This window comes from Hyperoodon ampullatus (assembly GCF_949752795.1).
Source record: "Hyperoodon ampullatus genome assembly, chromosome: 19".
Taxonomy (NCBI): Eukaryota; Metazoa; Chordata; class Mammalia; order Artiodactyla; family Ziphiidae; genus Hyperoodon; species Hyperoodon ampullatus.
This window is the reverse complement of record NC_136932.1, coordinates 50,350,029-50,372,033: the sequence shown is the minus strand read 5'-3', so window position 1 is coordinate 50,372,033 and position 22,005 is coordinate 50,350,029. Positions and strand designations below refer to the sequence as shown.

Here is a 22,005-nt window from a genome sequence, read left to right as displayed (position 1 = left end):
GCCAGGTTTGACAAGACTGGCCACAGGATCAGGGAGCTCGGGAGGTGGCCCTTCTGCCTGGCAGAAGGAGGCTTATTTAAACAAAACAAAAATAGGAGGGTGAGGGTAGAGGGGGAAAGCAAGACCAGTCTGTGCTCTCGCTCTCCTGTGCTGGGTCAGAGGGCGAGGGTTAAGGGGGTGTAGTGAGGGCAGCAGCCCTGGGGTGAGGGTGCACGACGCTGAAGAGACACACTCAGCCCACGTGGCAGAGGGGCCCAGGAGCCCAGTGTTGAGGGGAGTAAAGGACCTGCTCTTCGAGCTTGGAGGGCTTCTTAATCAGTTTTACAAGAGGCCTCCATCTCCACATGTCTCTCCTCACCAAGATTCCCTGGGGAGGGAAGAGGAGAGGGGTGCCACCATCCAGGGAATTTCCCCAGATCCTCATGCCTGCGGCGGTTGCCTGGGCCCTGCTTGCCTCTTGTCTTCCCAGGACCAGAGCTGTGGAAGGGGTGGGGTGCCTGCCTGCCAACTGCGGATGCTGGATATCTGTGTAGTGGGGGTGCTGGGTGGCAAGAAGCATGAGGAAGGGCTGCCATACACTTCCTAGTTTTGCCACTTACCAGCTGGGTGGTAAAGCATGTCCTTTAAGCCTCCAAGCCTCAGTATTGGTATCTACAAAATGGGGCAGTAATGCTCACCATCCGTAGTCATTCTGACGATGAAATAAGATCTAGAGGAGAAATCTAGCACAGGCCTGGCAGATCCAGCCTTCAGCTTTGACACACACTGGCCTAGATGATGTCTCAGAGAAGTGTCAGGTGAGGGGTCGGCCTTGGTGAGGTCTGTTAGCAGGTGGGTGGGTTACTAGATGAGGCCATCCGTCAGCCTTTGGGGATGATCTCATCATGCCTCTGCTTATAAATCCATAAAATGGGGTTAATAATAGTACTTACCTCACAAGGTTGTGTGAAGATTAAATGAATTATAAGTAACTGTGTTTGACTCTGTTAATAAATAGTGCTTAATAAATATTAGTCATTATTACTGCTTTTGTTATTCAGTTAGTTAGCTATTGAGGCAAAGTCTCAAGCCCAAGGATTTGGTTGCAGATATCAAAACAGGGGTCTAGAATGGGACTTGGCCTCAAGAAGGAGGCAGAAAGCCACAGAAACCAGGGTCTAGGTGAAAGTTGGAACCTCTGGGTCATGCCAAGGCCTGGGTAGGTTGTCAAGTCTGGGGTGTGTGTGTAGGGGACTGCTCTATGGCTCACTGTAACCCGCTCCCATCCCTTCAGAACTCTCCCAACACATTTCCTGCTCGCCTTGGGTTCCAGCCAGAAGGGCCAGATTAAGGTGGCCGTGCTGGGGACTCCTGCATCCCAGGCACCTCCCCACCGGGCTCCCACATGATCTGGCTCAGAAAGAAGCAGGCCCAGCCCTGCGGGGAGAGGTGATGTCAGAGAAGTGGAACTTTCTTTCGCCTACAGCTTCAGTGGCTCGAAGCTCCTCCCTTTCTCATGAGGGGCTGTGCTGGGAGAGGCCTTGGGGGCTTCCAGCCAGGACTGGAGCGGGAGACAGCAGCCTCCAGGCTGGCTGAGGCTCTCATCTAGCTGGCATTTGTGATAATGACCCTTCTCACCGCAAGCATCTGTTTGCATCCATTGATGCATGGAAGAATAAGACTTTGTTGGGTTGGGGGGACCCAGACCTTTAACTCTGCCCACAATTGGGGTTATATATTCAGAGTTGTGTCTGTTGGACCAGTGCAAGGGGCAGTAGAAGCCAGGATGCTGGGGGACAGAAGGGTCCCTGAGAGAGAATTCATCACAAAAGGCTGAAGAGGTCTGGCCTTGAGGTCCGGCTGCTGTAGCATGCCTGAGGGCTGGAGGGGTAGGGGTTCTGAGAACAGGCGTGTGGCTGGTCACCAAACACCTTGGGGGAATTCCCTGGTGATCCAGTGGTTAGGACTCCTTGCTTTCACTGCCAAGGGCCCGGGTTCAATCCCTGGTCGGGGAATTAAGATCCCACAAGCCACGGAGTGTGGCCAAAGGAAAAAAAAGTACACGTTTAAAAAAAGAAAAAACTCTTGGAACCCAGTGACATTGGTAGCCTGAGTGTCCCCAGAGGGAAAAAAACTGTGTGTGTTGACTGAAAGGGTCATTTCATTTAGTCCCTAACCCTTTGGGAACCAAGCAACACTGCTGTGGAACCCCTCCTGCCTGCATCTGAACCTAACGCTGATTGAGGGAAAGTTCTTCCCACCCTGCAGGAGAATGCTGAGTACTTAGCACAGTGCCTGCTTCAAAGTAGGTGCTCCAAAGTACTTGGTTAAAGTAATAATAAGATTAAAAAAGAAAAAAAACCCCACCTCATTTAGTGGAGGGTTTTGTCATAGCGAACTTGCGGAGCAATCAAGAGAGTGAAAACGCAGATCTATTCATGGGTGAGCTACTTCCTGGGGCTCCCAGATGCCGGGAGAGAGTTTGCAAAGGATTGAATCCCCGAGTTGGCAGATATTCCAATCAGATATTGCTAGGAGCTTGGAACTAGCGATATTTGGGTGTTGTTAGTGCCATTCACACCCACAGGCTGGTGAAGAAAGGGCTCTCTCAGTGTTTTCTGATGAAGGAAGAGTGGTTTGCCAACTGGAGAGATAGATGGAATCTAAGCAAGGGAAATGAAAGTCATAGAGATAGATGGAATCTAAGTAGGGGAAATGGAAGTCATTTGGCCACGCTGCTAAAGCATCACACCTTCACTGCTCACGGGGTTATTCACTTTTCCTTTCTCTTTCCTGCTAAGCTTACTGATGCACTGGCCCAAACCTGTTCATGTGGCTCTTGCTGTCTGGTCACCCAGTGAGGAAGGATCAGCGGGCCTGCCAGCATCCAGACTATGGGAATTGTCTCTGAGGAGACTTGACAGTCCAGATAGGCCACAAGGGGTTATTTCCTCTCCTCCTTTCCCATCTTCTGGTTCCCAGTGCCCTCATGGTCTTCTCTCTCACCTTCTCCTCAGCAGTATAAGATCAAAGACTGTAAATTATTCATTCACAGTTGAATGGAGCACATTTCAAAGTCAGGGCTGCTGGGCATCTTGGTCTCAGAGTTGCCAAGGGTGAAGGCCCACGTGTTTGGGTCCAGCAGCTCTGTCAAGCCCCGGCCCTGACCTCTGGAGCCAGCCCTGCCTGACCCCTGCCCTTCCCACCTGTCTGATTTCCTCCCTGACTTTTCCCTGTCCAGAGTTCCCTGCCCCACCTTACCCCAGAGGAAACCCAGTATCAGTGTTACCACCCCCTGCCGTGCGGGTGTGTCTGTGGCCTCCAGGGCTCCTGTTACCTGGGACTCCCAGGCTGTCCCTTCAGATGGGAGCAGGGAGCCTGCATGTTTGAGAGGAGTGCCTAAGATGAGCCAAGCACCGGACTGGTAGTTGTGCTAACAACCACTACAGCAAACATTTGATGCGTGTGCCACGCGTGTCAGGCACTCCTTTTAGCACTTTTTAATGTAACATCCCTATCTCGCCCATAACAACCCTAGGCGGTAGATACTGTTTCTAGCCTGGTGTAACAGACGAGGAGACTGAACCTCACAGAGGTCAAATGACTTGCCCAAGGCCACACAACCTGCAAGTAGCCAAGCTGAGATATGAATCCAAGCATCTGATACCAAAGTCCAACGATGTACCACTCTGTTAAAGCATATGCTAGTTCATTTATCCTTACACTGACCTCACGTACAGATGGGGAAACCAAGGTCTTGAGAAGATAAGTGACTCATTCTAGGTCATGTAGCTAGTGAGTGGCTGAGCCAAGATTTGTTTTCTTGTTTTTTTGGAATCTCAGTCTTTATTGGCTGCAAGGCTTCACACGCTCAGTCCGACGCCAGGGCTCAGATCTTGTTGAAAGCAGCAGTGTCAACGCTCTGCGCGTGCTCCTCGAACTTGGTGATCTCCTCTTCCAGCAGGTCCGTGCCCACCTTGTCGTCCTCCACCACACACTGGATCTGCAGCTTGTGGGTGCCGTAGCCCACAGGCACCAGCTTGGAGGCCCCCCCACCCCAGGTCAGCCCGTCCATCTGGATAGAGTGCACTCAGGCCTCCAGTTGGGCCATGTCCGTCTCGTCATCCCAAGGCTTGATGTCCAGGAGAATGGAGGACTTGGCCACCAGGTCAGGCTTCTTGACCTTCTTCTCGGCGTACTGCCGCAGCCTCTCCTCCCGCAGCCGGGCAGCCTCCCTGTCCTCTTCCTCGTCGCTGCCGAGCAGATCATTGTCATTGTCCTCGTTGTCCTCTGTGACGGTGACCGCCTTCCTGGTGGGGGGCTCCACTTGGTGCACGGGAGACACGTGCTGGGTCTGTGGAGCTGTGGCCGGGTGGGCGGGAGAGCTTTTCTCTAGCGCACTCAACCAGGCCTCCAGCTTGGAGACAGCCTGCTGCAGATCCTGCACCACCCCTCGCAGGCTCTGGTTCTCCTCTTCCAGGCTGGCAATCTGGATGACAAGCTCACTGTGGTCTCCACCGGGCCCACTGGAGGCCCCAGGGCCTGAGCTTCCAGCCAGGGACTTCTGGATGTTTTCTCTGGCTCTCGTGATGTCATGGAGGATCACGCTGACGCCGTTCTCCTGGTGTGAGGAGCCAGCCACGGACCCGTTCATCTGCTCGTAGAATTTCCTTTCTGCATCATCATATTTGAACTTGTCAAACCAGATCTTCTCGTGCACTAGAAAGTTTGTGGCCATTTTCACACCAGCCAAGGACACAGCGACCAACGAGGAGGGCTCGGCGTGCGTGACAGCAGAGGAAAGGGCCTGAGCCAAGATTTGAATCCAAGACATTCTAATTCAGGATCGATGTCCTCTGTACCGCCTTCCCTGAGACTGATGGGTGAGCTGACATTCTAGATACCCTTATGAAGGGAGGGATGAAAAAGACCCACTTGCAGACCCAAGGAGACTCAACCTGTGTGCTGGGTGGGGTGGGGGCCCCAGGGAGCCCTGGATGATGATGCATCCAGGGTCTGGAATTTCTTGAGCATGAATGTCAGCATATGCGTCTGTGATACGGATTCAATCTAATGCCACCCTCACTGAGAGATTCAGAAGAGCTGACAAAGGAGAGAAACAGAAGCACTTCCTCTCTGAGCTGTTGCTTTCCAATGAGCTTTTATCTCCAAGTAGCAAAATAATCATAACCCACAGCTCCTGCGTGTGGCTGATTAGCTTTGCTGCAAGTTTCATTTGATTACAACACAAAAGTCTGTCCGTAACTTTGGTTGCAGCTATATGGCTGCTTGCTTACAACTGAAAAATAGAGGTAGAGGGACCAGTAGGGCCCAGGAGCATCAGATAATGAGGTTGGTGCTTTAAGAGCATGTTCATCAACAAAGACCATTTGTGTGGCCCCATCCAGCGTGCAGAGCCACTCTGTATGTCATCTTAATGGGTCATCACAGCAACCTGGGGCTTTCTTCCCATGGGGCAGTGGCCAATAGTTTCAGCCATTCACAGAGGGTGGGGAGGAAGGGGAATAGGATGGAGACAGTGTTTGGTTTATATAAAAACTGTGAATGTGCGGATTGGAGGGTGTGTATTTCATTTTTAAGACAAATTAAAAACCCAATCTTGTCTTGTGCCTGAACCTGAATAGTACTAATCTTATTTATGTTATTTCTGAGTGCTTGCTATGTGCTGGGCACCGTGCCATGTGTTTACTCTACAGAGCAACTTTATCCAGTGGGGAAAAATACTAACCTCATTTTACCGGTGAGGAAAGGGAGGCTGGGACAGGTGGAGTGAACTGCCCCGGAGGTACAGCTAGTCAGGGAAGGAGCTAGGATGTGAAGTCAGGGAGTATGATTCCAGAGCCTGTACCTTTCTTGCTGGGCTATTCTGCAGGAGAGTGTCTCTCAGGGACCCTGACTTCCCACAAAGAGCCCGGTGGGCAGTGGGAATGCAGGGTCCTCTGGCAGGAGGGTCCTCTGACCCTCTAACCTGCACCTTCCTCATCTCTAAAGGAACGTTTCCTGATCCATCTCACAGGTGATTGTGGGGTAACTCCTTGCTAGCTATGAAGCACTGTTTAACTGTTCATGGATAGGAGGCAGTGGTGAGCAGGGCAGAGGGAAATCCTTCCAAGAAGAGACAGATTTGGACAAGGGGGTGCAGGTGGCCTGAGACCTGTGGCCCAGGTTTGGGACCTTAGCACATGCTTTTCCCTCTGCTGGGAATGCCTTCCCCTCCCCCCTCTTCTCATGACTGGGTTTTTAAAACTTTCAGCTGTCAGCTTAAATGTCCTCTTTTCAGAGAGATGTTCTCCCTTCCCACCCCTGGTAGACTGGCCTGAGTCCCTACCTCGGCCAGCCCTGGGGGCTTTCGCTGACTCCTCCACTTCATCCCAAACCTCCCTACAAGACCCAGCCCTACCTATGTATGAATTATTCAGGGAGAAGCTGAGGACTCATTATGGGGACAAATATTCCAGCAAAAGCCGTCTGGCTGGAGAAGAGAGAGAGTGGGGTGGCATTTATTGTCAGGAAGCAATTTCTCATGGTAATGCTCACACGTGTGTGTGTGTGTGTGTGTGTGTGTGTGTGTGTGTGTGTGTGTGTGTTGGGGAGATGTATTTTATCACTGTCCCCCTCCCAGGGTCTAATCTAGCCTGTGTCATACCAAAGTCCCGGGTCTAAATAGCACCACCCTTCCCCTGACTTGGGGGAGGAGGGGTGGTGTCGGTTCATGTTTTTGATTAAAGAAAAAGAGAAAGAATCAGAGCCTCAGTGAGGTTTCATGAGAAATGGTGGGAGCAGCAGGGTCGAAGGGAGCTGATTATGTAGATGCGTTTAAGCTCCCACCCGGGGATGGATGGCTTCCATAATCCCACCGGGGGCTGAGACCCCGGCTGTGTTTGCTGGCTCAGATGCAGCTGGGGCCATTTCTCAAGTTCATGGAGGAAGGGGATGAGCAGGTGCACAGGAGGCGGGGCTGCCTGTCAGGTGAGGGCCCTGCGGGGGGGGGGAAGAGTTGTGGAGGAGCCCTTTCTCTTCTGTAGCACGCACTCAGCCTCTGTCCCCACAGGTGTGTCTGCCTCTGGGCGACACTTTGTTGGACAAATGCTAACCTGGCCTCTGCTACAGACGTGCTATGTAGCCCTGAGCTGGTCCTCTGGTCTTTCTGCTCTTGGGTTTTCAGTCTGTAAAATCGGGTGAAGCTTTGGAGATAGATGGTGGTGATAGTTGTACAGTAATGCAAATGTATGTTATGTATATTTTAACACACACACACAAATTCTAAAAGAAAAATCAAGTGAATCTGTAGTTTCCTTCTGGTCTTAATGTTCTCTGTATTGATGATCTTGGATTCAAAGAAATGCCAAAGGGCTTATCATTATTTCAAGAACAGGCTGTGTGACCTCAGCTAAGTCCGTTTCCCTCTCTGATTCCACTTCCTTTGGTGGCGGCAGAATGGCTTCTCCAGACCTGGCCAGTTGCTTCCCCTCACTCTTTAAGTTTCCTGTCATGTCTCTGAAGTTTGCCCCCTCTCCAGAGCCTGGACACCCCCTGTCTTTGGATCCCCCAGCATCACTCATCTCAGCCTCTGGTGGCTTTTCGTAGAGGCTCAGGGGGACCTCTGCTTGGCTATTGAATGAGCCATTGAGCATTTCATGGATAATTCGGGAACACAAGTCAGACAGGAGGCTGGAAGCTCTGGATTTATGAAGAAAAATGAGTCAAACTTGGCAATTTATGAGCAGCTCAGAATAGCAGCATGGTGGGGGTGGGGAAGGCTGGAGGACTGTTCTGAAGGGTTGGGGGCACAGCTGGGGGAGGCAGAGGTGCTAGTGGTGCTGGAGAGAGCATAGGGAGCCTGGGCCTTAGCACCCAGACCACTAGCTTTGTGGGAAGTTGTCTGTGCCCTGGACAAATGGACAAGTGTTGTCCAGTGAGGGGGCAGGGACTCCTCAGGCATCAGAGGGAGGGTCCAGCCCACAAATCCTAATTTGGTCTCCCTGTGGCCTGGCCTTGGCTGGGTACCCAACAGAAGGGAGGTGGAGGCAGAGAGGGGGCACATTCTCCAGCCTTGGGGGGTACACGGCCAGAATGGAGAGGCTTAGCTGGCCCTCCAGGGAGAGAGAGAGAGAGAGAGAGAGAGAGAGAGAGAGAGAGACAGACTCTCACTTGTCCAAGAGGCTTCTTTTTGAGATTTTTCCAGCCTTCCAGGTGGGGCCCACAGTCTGAAGGTGGTGAGATACTTCACATAAATCCAATCCTAGCAGCCCAGAGGGACATCCCAAAGGCCACCCCAAGGTCAAAGCCCCTGAAATTTTATGGGTCCCAGTAGAGGTGGGGTGGGGTGGGAATCTGACTGGCTTTGCTCCCATGGCTGACAGGTAGTGTCTTGTCCCTGTCACCTCACCAGCATGGTTCCTCCTGGATAGTTCCACCTTCTGTCCAGTTTCCTCCACTTGGGATGGACTCCAAGCATTGCATTCACAGGTACAAGGTCTAATAAAAATGGCTTATGTCTGAGGATCAGGGATGGAGAAAGTAGGGATGAGCCCCAAGTAGACACTGCTTGTCTGGGTGTCATGGAAAAAGTTCACATCACCCGTTAGGGCTCAGTTGCCTCATCTGAAAAATGGGAATGGCTTTCCCTTCCATCAACCCCTCTCATACTTACTCATACAGTTCATAAACTGTGATATGACTGAAATAAAATTATGAATGAATATGTGTCTGTAATCCTCTAAGGTGTTGTGTCGAGGTGGTAGATTCTTTTATTAATTTTCCATGGGAATCAACCTCAATCACCTCTCCTTCTTGGGCTTTAGATTCCCTATGTCTGAAATGAAGAGATTAGACCAAGTCAACTCTCAGTCTCTTCCAACTTGAACAACATCTAATCCTATAACTATCTTGGTATCTCAGTTCCTGATCAACACATTCCTAGTTGAGGGTGGAGATTTAGGGTCCAGAGCTTGGAGGAGGCAGGGTTTTGTTCAAACAACCACTTAATAAAGTGATTTCTAGGTAGGGGGCCTTACTGCTTTCTCTTGATCTCTTCCAAGGCCCTACTGAAGATAGGGCTAGATGTGTGCATTCTTCTGACTTAGATGGGTGGGACTGTCCCTTAGAATGTATCAGAAAATTTTCCCCAGAGCTCAGGTTATACAATGTGGAACATTCCCATTTTAAGAACCAAAGGGCATAGAATGTCAAGGGGCTTAAGGGCTCCTGAGGTAAGGGTGAAGACACACTGTTGACTTGGGAATCATTATTTAGGGTCAACAAATAGTTATTGAGCTCATACTGTGTACCAAATGCCATTCCAGGTGCTTTCATGTTCATTTTTCTGTTTGGTTCCATAATAATCATGGGAGGAAGGCAGTGTTATTGTCTTTTGGTAGATGAGGAAGCTGAAGCTCAGAGTAGAGGAACTGTCCCAGGTCACAGAGCTGGGAGTGGTGGAGCTGGGACACAAGTCCAGGTCTGTCTGATCTCAGAGTCAGAGCTTCCCCTGAAAAGTGACTTCTTATTCCAGGGTCACTTTTATGTCCATTAAAGCCACAATGTCATCTCACCATTGGTCTGTACTGATTTCTCTTTGATTATGGTGATATTTTCCTGTTTCTTCATATGTCTAGTACTTTTGGATTATATCCTAGACATTGTGAATGATATATTGGAGAGACCTTGGATCCTACTATATTCCTCTAAAGAGTGCTGATTTTTTGTTTTTAATTTGGCTGAACTCACACTTCAAACTTTTATCTCCTCGCTGGTGGGCAGCAGCTGGAATCTCAGTCCAGTTCTGGTCATCGTAGCTGGGCTTTTTGGAGTCTTCCCTGTGCATGTATGTTGAAGGATCAGCCAGAGATTTGGGTAGAGTTTATACATAGGTGTTAGAGCTTAATCTCTGTGGCTCTCTCCTTTCTGGAATTTCTGCCATCACTTTCAGCTGCTGCGTTCATCCACACTTTCTCTGATTCTTCAAGCCACTAAGGCTGCAGGTTTCCTAAAAATTGAACTATCCTGTAGGACACTGACTGTGGTCTTCCCTCAGGAGGAATCCTTTAAAAACATGAAATACACCCATTGTCCTTCTTCCAAGTGTCAATTACTCTCTGATTTCTGCCTGCTTTTTGTTTTACCAGTGTCTTTAGGTAGTTTTAAAATATTTTATCCAGCGTTTATAGGTTTTTAAAAAATATATTTATTTATTTGGATGCACTGGGTCTTAGTTGCAGCAGGTGGGCTCCTTAGTTGTGGCATGCAAACTCTCAGTTGCAGCACCAGGGAAGTCCTCTGAGTTTATAGTTGTTATGTGTGGGAGGACAGGTCTGACAGGAGCCACTTGACTGTCACTGGAACTTTTGTTCTCCTTTTGAGCACGAGGTTCCTCTTACGGTTCTTACTAGACAGGGTCTGTTCTTAAAGCTACGCCAGGCCTAGCAGTCTCTAGGAATCTGGTATTTAACTCACAGTAGTAGGTATTTATGTGTTGTCACTGGCTTTTAGAAATGTACAGCTGTGTTCATGACAGACTTGTGGGTGGCTTTGCATCACGTGCGTGTTCCCTTCAGTATCACCTCTCTTGGGAAGGGTCACTTCTAGACTGCAAAGGGCATCCAACCTCAGGTCTCCCTTCCAGGTGGCATCATGCAGGGAGGTGGAGGGGCAGCTTTGTCCTTCTCAGAGGCACCCTTCTGGCAGTTTCCACTGGGAGGAGAAGAGGGGTCAGGAGGGAGGAGGAGACAGATTCTCCAACTCACCAATGTCAGCCACATATGTATCCCTTTAAACTCTGCCTTAGGGAGTTTGTCAGATGGCCACCACCTGTCCAGGCTCCTCCAGACACCTTCTGGAGCTGCAGGTGTGTGCCAAGGGCTGGAGAAAATTGGCTCTTTCCCTAAGTTCCTTTTCTCTTTTGTTGGCGATATCAGAAAGGCCAGAGCATCATGGCAAAATCCATGTGTTGTTTTTTTTTTTTAAATTTTATTTATTTATTTATTTTTGGCTGTGTTGGGTCTTCGTTTCTGTGTGAGGGCTTTCTCTAGTTGCGGCGAGCGGGGGCCACTCTTCATCGTGGTGTGCGGGCCTCTCACTATCGCGGCCTCTCTTGTTGCGGAGCACAGGCTCCAGACGCGCAGGCTCAGTCGTTGTGGCTCACGGGCCTAGTTGCTCTGCGGCATGTGGGATCTTCCCAGACCAGGGCTCGAACCCGTGTCTCCTGCATTGGCAGGCAGATTCTCAACCACTGAGCCACCAGGGAAGCCCCCCATGTGTTTTTTAAAATGTTCCTTGTTTGTAGAGGGGTTGTTTTTCTCTCCCTTTTCATCTTAAAAAAATCTTGTGTGTTAGAGAGATGAAGCCAGAAAGAGAATGTCCCTCTGATGGCTGAGAATTATTGTTTTAAAGGCTTTATTTAAGCCGCTTTTAACAAAACTCAAACATCTGGCTTGTGGTGCCTGAGTGCCAACTTTCAGCCTGAACGGAATGCATGAAGATGGCAGGCACCCAGGCTGGAGGGAAGGTGGGCAAAGCCCGCTGTGGCGTTCTTGGCTGTCGTTGTTGTCATGGCCGTCATGGCCACTGTCTGTGCTGTGCCTTCTCCGTGGGGCAGGACAGGGACAGGGGCAGCAGGCCACTTTCTCGAGTATGTCTTTATGCTAGAGACACTTTGCTAAGGGGAATGTATCCATGTCCAGCTTTCAGGGCTTACAATCTAAAAAAGAATCAGGCCTTAAGCCTAAGAGAAGCAGGGCTGCCGGGAAAGGGAAGGAAGGTTGTATTATATTTATTTATCCAACACATGTTCTGTGCCGGGTATTTCATATCCATTGTCACGCTCAGTTCTTGTAACAACTCCATGAGGTAGGTGTTGATGGCCTTTCATTCCAGGTAAGAAAACTGAGATTATAACTCGCTGAAGTTTACTCCATTGGCAAGTGGCAGAGTCAGGAGTCAATCTCAAGGCTGGTGCCTCTAGAGTCTAGGTTTCTTCCATCATCTCCAACCTCATCAGGTCCAGCTTTCACATTTTACAAGCAGGGAGACTGAGGCCAGAGCAGGAAGGGGCCTTGCCCAAGGCTCCTGAGGTAGGAGGCAGAGCTGGCGCTTGGCCTCTGTTCTTCAGCTGGGTGGAGGAGGATGAGTGTAGAATGGTGCAGCCTGAGGACACCAGGGCTGTAGCCCCTCGGAAACTGCACGGCTCCCAGGACCTGGTGGCCCTTACCTGAAGCCAGTGGGGGTGGGATGATAAAGAATGCTGGAGTGGTTCCTGCTGATGCACCGCTGATCTGTCTGTGAGCATCTGTTCGCCTGCTCTCTGATCACTGTGTGGGTGGAATCTGCCCATTAGTATTTCACATCCAGGGTCTCAGCACAGCCAGGCAGTTAGGATGCCCAAGATTGGAATCTCTTGAAGCTGCCTCTAAATGTGTAGTCAGGAAAGCTTTCTCCTCTATTTTTGAGCCTCAGTGTTTCCAGCTGTAAGATGGAGGCAAGGGACCTGCCTTGGAGGATATAGGAGCGATGGAGAAATTCCTAAATGATGTTTGGGAGGCCCTAGAAGTTAAGTCAGATGAATACAGGGCCTCCCTATCATGAGTTGGTCATTTGATCTTTTTCTCCCCACTCTCCTTGCTCTTCCCTTCCCTCCTTTCTTCCTTCTTCCTTTCATGACATTTGTTGAGCATCTGAATGGCCAGGAATAGTGGCAGAAGGAAGGACTGGGAGGTGGGACTGGGCAATGGAATTATGGAGGAAAGGGTGAGTATGTTTGGAGAACTTCTCGAGACTCTCAGGAACTGGGGGAGGCATAGGAAAGAAGGAAAAGAAACTGCGGTAAAGGTAAAGGTGGCCATCAGAGCAGAGACAAGCCCCAGGAGAGGCCAGAGGAGGGGAATTTAGGGGGATATCGGGTCTTCACATATCGAGAACCAGGCTAAGCCTGAAGAGACCCCAGCCAGGGTGAGGTCTGTGTCCTTTTCTATCGAAACCACACCTCAGAGTTCTTTTGTCCAGGATTACCCCAAGGAACTCAAGGAACTAGGCAGGGGCTGCTGTAGGTCCTGCTGGCTGGGATCCTCTCTGGAAGTCACAGGGTCTGTGTCCCGAGTCTGGGGGAGGGGACCTGTTCTGTTGACATTTGGCAGGAGGTCTTTTTGTGGTCTAGATCCTAAGGCAGTATGTCCTAGTGAGGCTGCCCATGGGATCCTCCAGTGCTTGGTCCATTCTGCCCTTGGCACTCTGTTCCCACCAGTGAATTGGATGGGGGAGCTGTTTCTCCTTGAGGATTGCAGTGTCTCAAAGACAAGGACTCTGTCATGTTCATCTGGGTATCCCCAGCCCCTAGCCTACCTGTGGCTGATCAAAGTCAAGGCTGAGGCAGTATGGAAGAGCAGAAAGAATAGGGATGTTCAGGTTGATCAAGTCTGAGTTAGCATTCAGGTTCTGCCACCTTTGAGCTGTGTGACCATCAAAGGTCAGATTCCCCTAGTAACATGTTCTGTGACCTAACTTTGTGTGGGGGAGGTTTATAGGGGTGTGTGCTCGGGAAGAATGCCTATACGGGAGTGAGAGAAGCAGGACGGGGCAGAGGGAGAAGTCGCGTCGTGGTGCAGTTGCAACAGAGGCCTCGGCCGATGCCATGGGGAGTCCTGGGGCTGGAGTGGTCCTTGAGAGTCGTCCCAGATTGAGACAAAGGAGCCAGACCTTTGTACCCCCATTGTCCAGTCATTGGATGTGGGCTCCCAGGGAAGGGGTGGCAGCTTTGACAAGGCAGCTTTCAGCTGAGGGCAAATGCCTGAAGCAGGACTCAGCTGTGAACCTCAGTAGTTAACAGTGCTGGCAGCTGGGGTAGTGAGGGCCTCAGCCCTGGAGGGATAGCATCCATCACAGGGATTTTGAGTAAGCTGCTTAGCTTAACTGAGCCTCAGTTTCCACAATTGTGAAACGGAGACAATTGATTTATTTGTTCAGCACCTCTTTCAGGTGCTGGGAAACATGGCAGCAAACAAGACAGACAAAGTCCCCACCCTCAGGGAGCTTACGTTCTAGCTGGAAAGAGAGATGACTAGAGTTAGAGGGTGCTAAGTTCCGGGGAGAAACCTAAGACAGAAAGGAGACAGACTGCTGAGTTGGGTAGTTCTCTATTTTATATATGGAAGGCAGAGCAGAAACCTGAAGGAAATGAGGGAGGGTGTCATGACACCATCTAGGTCAGGGTTTCTCAACGTCGGCACTACTGACATTTTGGATGGGATAATTCTTTGTTGTGGGGTTCGGTCCTGTGCGTTGTTTGATGTTTAGCGGCATCCCTGGCCTCTACCCACTAGATGCCAGTAGTTCCCTCTCTCCTGTTGTAAGAGCCAAAAATGTCTCCAGATATTGTCCCCTGGGAAGTGAAATTGTCCCCTGGTTGAGGACTACTGGTCTAGAGGAAGAGAGTCCCAGGCAGAGGGAACAACAAGAGCAAAGGCCGAGAGGTGAGAGTGTGCCTGGTACGTCCGTGGAACAGGGAGGAGACCGGTGTGGCTGGAATGGAGTGACCTGGGGAGAGAGCGGGCAGAGGGGATGGAGAGAGGGCGGGTCATGAAGGACCTTGTAGGTCATTGTCAGGATTTTGGCTTTGACTCTACATGAGAAGGAAGCCCTTGGAGGGTTTTGCACAGAGAAATGATATGATCTGGCTTATATTTAAAATGAATTCCTCTGACTGCTCCTTCACAGCGGTGATGGCAGATTAAACATGAGGTTTCTGACACACAACAGGGGCTCAATAAATGTGCCTGTCATCCTCAAGAACAGGTGGAGTGCACCCTTGGTTTGCATTTGACGTCATTGTGCAACTTGGCTACCATCCCATCCTAGGAATATATAGTTACGTTTTTGTGACTCAGGCCTAAATGAGGATCCAAGAATTTTAAGAGCTGGAAGGGGCTTTCAGGTGAGCGGAGCCTAAACCATTTATTTGAGAGAAAAATACTGAGCCTAGGGAGGTGAAGTAACCTGGACAAAGTCTCCCCCTGCATCAGTGGCAGTGCTAGGGTTAAACACTGTAGAACTACTCTTTGTGAAGGGAAGTCTTTGATGCTGACCTAGTTTGTGCTGCCTTATGTGTGTGGGGTTTTTTTAATTAAAAAGAGAGATAAAATTCAAAGACAAGAAGAAAGTGCTCAAGGCTGGTTGGGCTTTTGCACAAATAAAGGATTTGACTGGAAAATTAGTCGTAAAATAATAATAATCAAAAGATGGAATCCGGGAAGCCAGATTGCCAAGCCAGCACCATAGTAGATCCTTTCTGAAGTAGTGGAGCTACCATGTTGTTTCTGCAGCAGGGGCAGAAGGAATGGTTGCTGTGAGACCCACTTACAGCCGGCTTTGTGTTCTCGGGTTTGAGTGATATTTTTCTAATGGGTGAGTCCCATTCTTAGATGGGAAACGAAGGCAGAGATAACCTTGAATTTGACCCCACTGACTGATGATGTTCATTGTGGTGTAGACAGAGCCTGGATGTAGGGCCCCGGGATCTGGGCTTTATTGGGTCACCACTGTCTGGTTTTGTCACCTTGGTCAAGTTATGAAAAGTTCTGATACTTCCATTTCTCACCTCTAGACCAGGGTCAGTAGTTCCTCCATTTTCCCAGGGTGATTCAAAGAGAAAAACACTTTATCTCCCAGTTTCTTGGCTCAGTGCTTTGCATTGAATAGGTGCCTAGATATACATTTGTTGAAGGAATGAATATTTATAGAGAAAAATGAGGTGACGTGTGGGAAACATTAAAGTAGAGCATGAAGGATTTTGTAAGAATCTCTGAATATTGGTGGGTGAACTCCTGGTCTCTGGTGAGTTGGTGGGTCCTAGATTGAGAGGTTTCTTTTGTCCATCCACCTGCCACATGCCACAGGCCACACTGTATGGAAACTGTCCAAGTGGGAGAGTTTCTCTTCTGTGCCTTGTGAGACTTGCAGAGGGGTGGTTCAGGTATCTGCATCTGTGGCACATTTCATTGCCAGGGCCTGATACTGGGGCCATTCCTGACTCCCATGGGCAGGGGTAGGAGTAAGCATTCTCCCAGGGCTTGGGGACCTGCCCCAGTTCAGGCAGGACCGCAGGAGACACAGTCCCTGCTCAGGGTGACTTCCTCAGGCCCTCAAAGGAAGCTTTGAAGTCTGTAGACCTGGGATTGAATCTTGGCTCTGTCAGTTGCTATTATGTGTTCTCGGGCAAGTTGCTAAAAACCTGCCTCAGTTTTTTTCATATGTAAAGTGGGATTATTATAAGCAACAAAATAAAAAATAGATAAGTTGGACTTCATAAAAATTAAAAACTTTTGTGGATACTCTCAAGAAAGTGAAAAGACAGCCTACAGAATGGGAGAAAATATTTTCAAATCATGTATCTGATAAAGGACTTGTATTTAGAATACATAAAGAACTCTTACAACTCAATAATAAAAAGGCAAATAACCCAATTAAAAATGCACAAAGGATCTGAATAGACATTTCTCCAAAGACGATGTACAAATGGCCAATAAGTACATGAAAAGATGCTTAACATCATTAGCTATTAGGGCAATGCCAAGCAAAACCACAATGATATATCGTGTTATAACGGTAGGATGACCATAATCGAAAAAGACAAGTGTTGGTGAAGATGTGGAGAAATTGGAACCCTCATACACAGATATTGAGAATGTAAAATTGTGCAGCCACTTTGGAAAAACAGTTTGGCAGTTCCTTAAAAAGTTAAACATGAGTTACCATATGATTCTGCAATTCCACTCTTATGTATACACAAGAGAAATGAAAACGTGTCCACACAAAAGCTTATACACAGATGTTCATAGCAGCATTATTCTTAATAGCCAAAAGGTGGAAACAAACCAAATGGCCATCGACTGATCACTGGATAAACAAAATGTGGTATGTTTATGCAGTGAAGTATTATTCAGCAACAAAATGAATGAAGTACTGATACATGCTATAGCATGGTGAACCTTGAAAACATTATGCTAGGTTAAAGAAGCTAGTCACAAAAGATCACATATTGTATGTGTCCATTTATATGAAATATCCAGAATAGGCAAATGTATAGAGATAGGAAGTAGATAAGTGGTTGTCTCTGGGGGAATGGAAGGGTAGGTGGAGTGAAAACTAAAAGGTTTGGGTTTTTGGGGAGAGGTAATGAAAACATTCTAAAATTGGTAGTGGTGACGGTTGCACAACTCTGAGAATATACTAAAACCCATTGAATTGTGTACTTTAACGGGTCAATCTTAAAGTATGTGAATTGTATCTCAACAAAGCTGTTAACCAAAGAAAAATGGAGTTATTAATAGGTCTACCTCTCAGTTTTGTTGTGAGGGTCAGTGAGATAATGCACAGCATCTGGTATGTAATGAGCTCCCAGAATATGTTAATTATTTTATTATTAACATTATATAGGAGGGAATTCCCTGGCGGTCCAGTGGTTAGGGCTCTTCACGGGTTCGATCCCTGGTCGGGGAACTAAGATCCCGCAAGCCACACGGCTCAGCCAAGAAAAGAAAAATTATATAGGAGATAGGGGACAAAGTAGCTAGCACAGTTCTTGACAAAGAGTTGCTGGCTGTGGTGTTAGTGCCCATCCTGTTCTTTGTACAGGCAAATCTGAGAGGTGCAGAGAGACTCCCACTGAATCCAGGTCTCTGGTCAGCACATGCCTTTAGATCTTTACACCTCCAATTTGGAGACCTCCCGTGTTAAGCAGCCAGGGGAAAGATTGGTTTGGGCCCCATTACAGTGTTATTAAAACCACAGACCTTTACGTTTCTCTGGAGAAACTCAAATGGGCATTTGTGGGCTAGGGACCAGTCTGTCAACCTGTCCCTGTTTCACCTCCTCTTGTCCCCGTTCCTCACTCAGGTAGGGACTCAGCAATTTCTTTTCTTTTTCTGGGATTACTCAGTAAGGAGCTGAATTATTGTTTTTATTAATGGGACTCCCTGAGCATTTTCAATTTGAATCCTTCCCTGTAGCCTAAGTCTCCCCGCCCCAATTTCTCTTTGTAATGCGGATTAGCTACTTGGAAGGATATTTTACATTATTTTGCTCCCAGGAGGGATGGGGAAGATAGGGCTGATATGGAGGTTGTGTGGGAGGCTTTGGTACAAAGGTGCTAGTTTTAGTGATTTTAATTCTATCCCCCACCTCTGGTCCAGGACAGAGCCGTCATTCGCCCTCCTTCTCCTCCAGCCTCTCTCCCCTCTGTTCCACACACCCCACGTGGGTCTGGTGAGAGGGAGTTATGGGGCTGAGGGGGAAATGCACCATGTGGATTCCTTTATTTCCCCACTGTAAGGCCTAGTACACACAGGGAGTTTCAGGGTCCCGGTTTCACATCGGACATGTGTGAAGGAGAGGGAGAGAGATTGTCTAGTGGATGCTGATTGTTCTCTGGGGTAGCTTCAGCCACAAACGAGCTGCCTCACCCACAGCCTTACCCCTCCCGGGGTGGTTTGCCTCCAACGACTGCTCACTGTTGGGAGGGAGGTATAAGGGCTCAGCCCCTTCCTCAGAGTGGGACAAATCTGAAGGGCCGTCTCAGCTCCATCACTCCCTGTGGGATCTGCTGAGGCCTTTGCTATGACTATATCACAGTTCAATTCCCCCCTCCACCCAATCCTGCTTCCCTCACTCCTGAGATAGACACAAGCAGCCTCTGACATCCAGGAGCTGGCCTTACACTTAACTTAGGCCCGTTAGACATAAACCCTCTTACAGAACACTGGTCGAGGCCACTCAGTGACCATGATCAAAGGAGGCACAAAACAAGACCACTCTGTAATCTCGTCTAAGCAAAGACAAAAGCATGACCACTGTGCAAACCACAAAAGTAACAAACATCCTCCTTTACTGACTAACGTGAGTGATGCTGCTTCTTTACCAACTACGGCTTTAGCGTCACTTTGGTCTCTCTCTTTCTAGATTAGATTTATTAAGCCATCTGAACATAGAATATAATCACAGATGTGTATGAAGCATAGAAGAACCCTTGTTTCCTAATAGCAGCCAATTCAGAGCAAAATTGAACCATCTCCTAAATCACCTAAAATGAGTCCAAATCCTGTAAGTCCTTTATAACATCCCCTTACTGAGATGTCCTACAAGTCCTCATGATGTCCCTCACTGCAGCAAGCAGTAACGCCAACTTGCTCACCTGTGGAGGTGTTCCTTGGGGTCTTTGGCTGGAGGCATTGATGCTCTTCCATGGGTGTCGACCCCCAGGAAACTCCTAGGAAACTTTCTGAACGTGAACCTCCGTCTCAAAGTCTACCTAAATCCACCTGAGAAAGTTAGTGCCAGGAGTGGCCCAAGAGGCAGCACCTAAAATGATCTTGGAACTGAAGGGCAGAAAAAACTGAATATCAAGGCCAGTTTGCTTCTCCAAGATCATAACCGTGACTGGGAAGGAGTGGGATCCCCGGACTTGCGATGGGAACATCTGGGTCAGTGCACCTGAATATCATCAATCTTCAGATCCCCCTGGTCCTTTGGGCCTGCAGGTGGCCTGATCTTCCCTATTAAAGGCCACTCACCTCCTCTGCTCTTCCCTTGCTGGAGGATGATGCAGAGGCCTTGGACAACATACACTGCCCTTAGGCTCCAGCCCCACCTCTCCTCTGGTCGTCAGCCAAATTACTGGGGTAAAGTCAACACATAAGTTGGCTGGAGGAAGTGCTGGGTCTGCTATAAAAGGGAAGGGACTTTATACCCTAGTTGTTGCAGGACCCAGACAGTGTGTTCCAGCAGGAGTGAGTGAATATGTACAGGATCCCTTACAGTGCAAGAGGGCTAGGAGGCACTCATTCTCCCAGCTGCTGGGAGTGTTGGCAGCTGATAGCTCTCGGCTGAGTCCTCCAACAGTTTCCCTCAGCTGAAGAGAGCTACTAAGACCAAGATTACACCTCCTTCCCAACATAGGCTTCATTCAACAACTGACAATGGTCTGGGGAGGATAAAATTCCAGCCCCCTCTCCTCAAATTGGGGTGACTGGAGGGCCATTCCAACTCCAGAGCTGTCTTTGGGAATCAGGTGAAGCCTTTGTTGCAACTGCATTGCAATTCGTCTCCTCTGCCCGTTTCTTCACCCTCTCCTCAGGGTTGATCCTGGAGGCACTCCCATAAATTTCCTGCGTGTAAATTTCTGCTTTATTTCCCCAGAGAACCCAGTCTTAGACAATGAGAAAGAGAATGAGACGAAAGATGTGAAAAGCAGGAATAATGGAGGAAAGAGGATGGACCCTCTGAAGATACAGGTCCGTCTCTGGAACTCCAACGGAGGCTAGATGTTTCAGCCCTCATTTCAGTGCAGAAGGCTCTGCAGGGGGTGAGAATGACCCATTAAAGTGACATAAAAGGGCAGTTCTCCATTAACAACTAGAAGTGGGGAACAAGAACAATGGGAAAAGAAGATAGGATAGTTGGGAATGAAAAATAGTACTGTTGAGATGAAACTCAATATAAGGATTGAAAGGTAAAGTTGAAGAAAATTCTCAGAAAGTAAAAAAAGAAAAGGACAAGAAAAATAAGAGAAAAAAAGAAGAGACCAAGAGGAGCAATCCAGGAGGTCTAACATCTAAGTGACAGGTGCTCCAAAGCAGACGGAGGGCTGAAAATTATCAAGAAAGAATGCAAGATAATATCCTAAAGCTGGAAGACCTGAATCTACATACTGAAAGGACCTGTGAATACTAGACCAGTTGGATAGCCATATGAAAAAGAAATGAACATTAATCCTGGTCACATACCATATACAAAAATTAATTCAGGATGGACCATAGACCTAAATGTGAAAGGTAAAACAGTATAGTTTCTAGAAAACAAAAAACAAAAAATCCAGAAGAATAGCTTCATGTCTTTGGGATGGGCAAAGATTTCTTAAATAGAATACAAAACACACTAATTATAAAAGAAAAATCACTAAATTTAGGCCCTATTAAAATTAAGAACTTCTCTTCAGTAGAGATGACATTAAGAGAGTGAAAAGACAAGCCAAGGACTTGGAGAAGTATTTGTAATACATATACCCAGCACAGAAGGTATATCTAGACTGTATATAGAAATCCCACAAACTCATAAAGAAACTGTAAAAATGAGCAAAAGATTTACAAAATAAGTCAATAAAATAAAATGTCAATAAAGAAGTACAAAATATGTGGGAACAGATGTATATGTATGACTGATTCACTTTGTTATAAAGCAGAAACTAAAAAAAAAAAAAAAAAAAGAAGTACAAAATGGTCAATAAACACACTCAAAGGTGCTCAATATTATTGTCATAAGGAAATGCTAATTAAAACCACAATAAAATACCACTATACCCCTACTTGAATGGCAAAAATAAGAGGTCTGAAAGTACTGATGAGAATGTGGAGCAACTGGAACTCTCAGACATTGCTGCTGGTAGTTTAAATTTGTACAACCACCTTGAAAAACTGTTTGGCAGCATCTACAAAAGCTAAATTATATGCCTACCCTGTGATCCAACAATTCTACTTCTCAATGTAGACTGAAGGGATGTGAATACTTATTTCCACTAAAAAAACATACACAAGAATGTTATAGAAACATTGTTCATAGTAGCTTAAAACTGGGGACGGTTCCAAAGGTCCATTGCCGTTTGTATAAATAAATTGTGGTATACGCAAATGGAACATTATGCAGCAGTGAAAAAGAACCAATAAACTCTACATGGAACAACATGTGTGAATGTCAAAGACATAATGTTAAGCAAAATAAGCTAGGCACAGAAGGATACATACTGTAAAAGTTCATTCAAATGACGCTGGTGAAACTAGTCCATGGTGATAGAGGAGAGAATAGGGGCTACTTTTGGAAAGCTGTCAAACAGGAGGAGGCATGAATGAATTCATTAGATACTGGAAATGTTTGTATCTTGATACATATTTCTGTAGTTTACAATATGTAAGTTACAAAACTACATGTAAATTCCAATGTAAACAAATAAGAAACGGCCCACTGAGT

The 22,005-nt window shown here is 47.8% G+C and overlaps 1 pseudogene across 1 annotated transcript; it reads right to left on the bottom strand.

Moving 5' to 3' along the window:
* Nucleotides 1–3,868: 3,868 nt before the first annotated feature.
* On the bottom strand, nt 3,869–4,717 carry LOC307068267 (elongation factor 1-delta-like; annotated as a pseudogene). The gene has a single exon. The product of its transcript is annotated as an elongation factor 1-delta-like (transcript).
* Between the last annotated feature and the right edge of the window lie 17,288 nt (nt 4,718–22,005).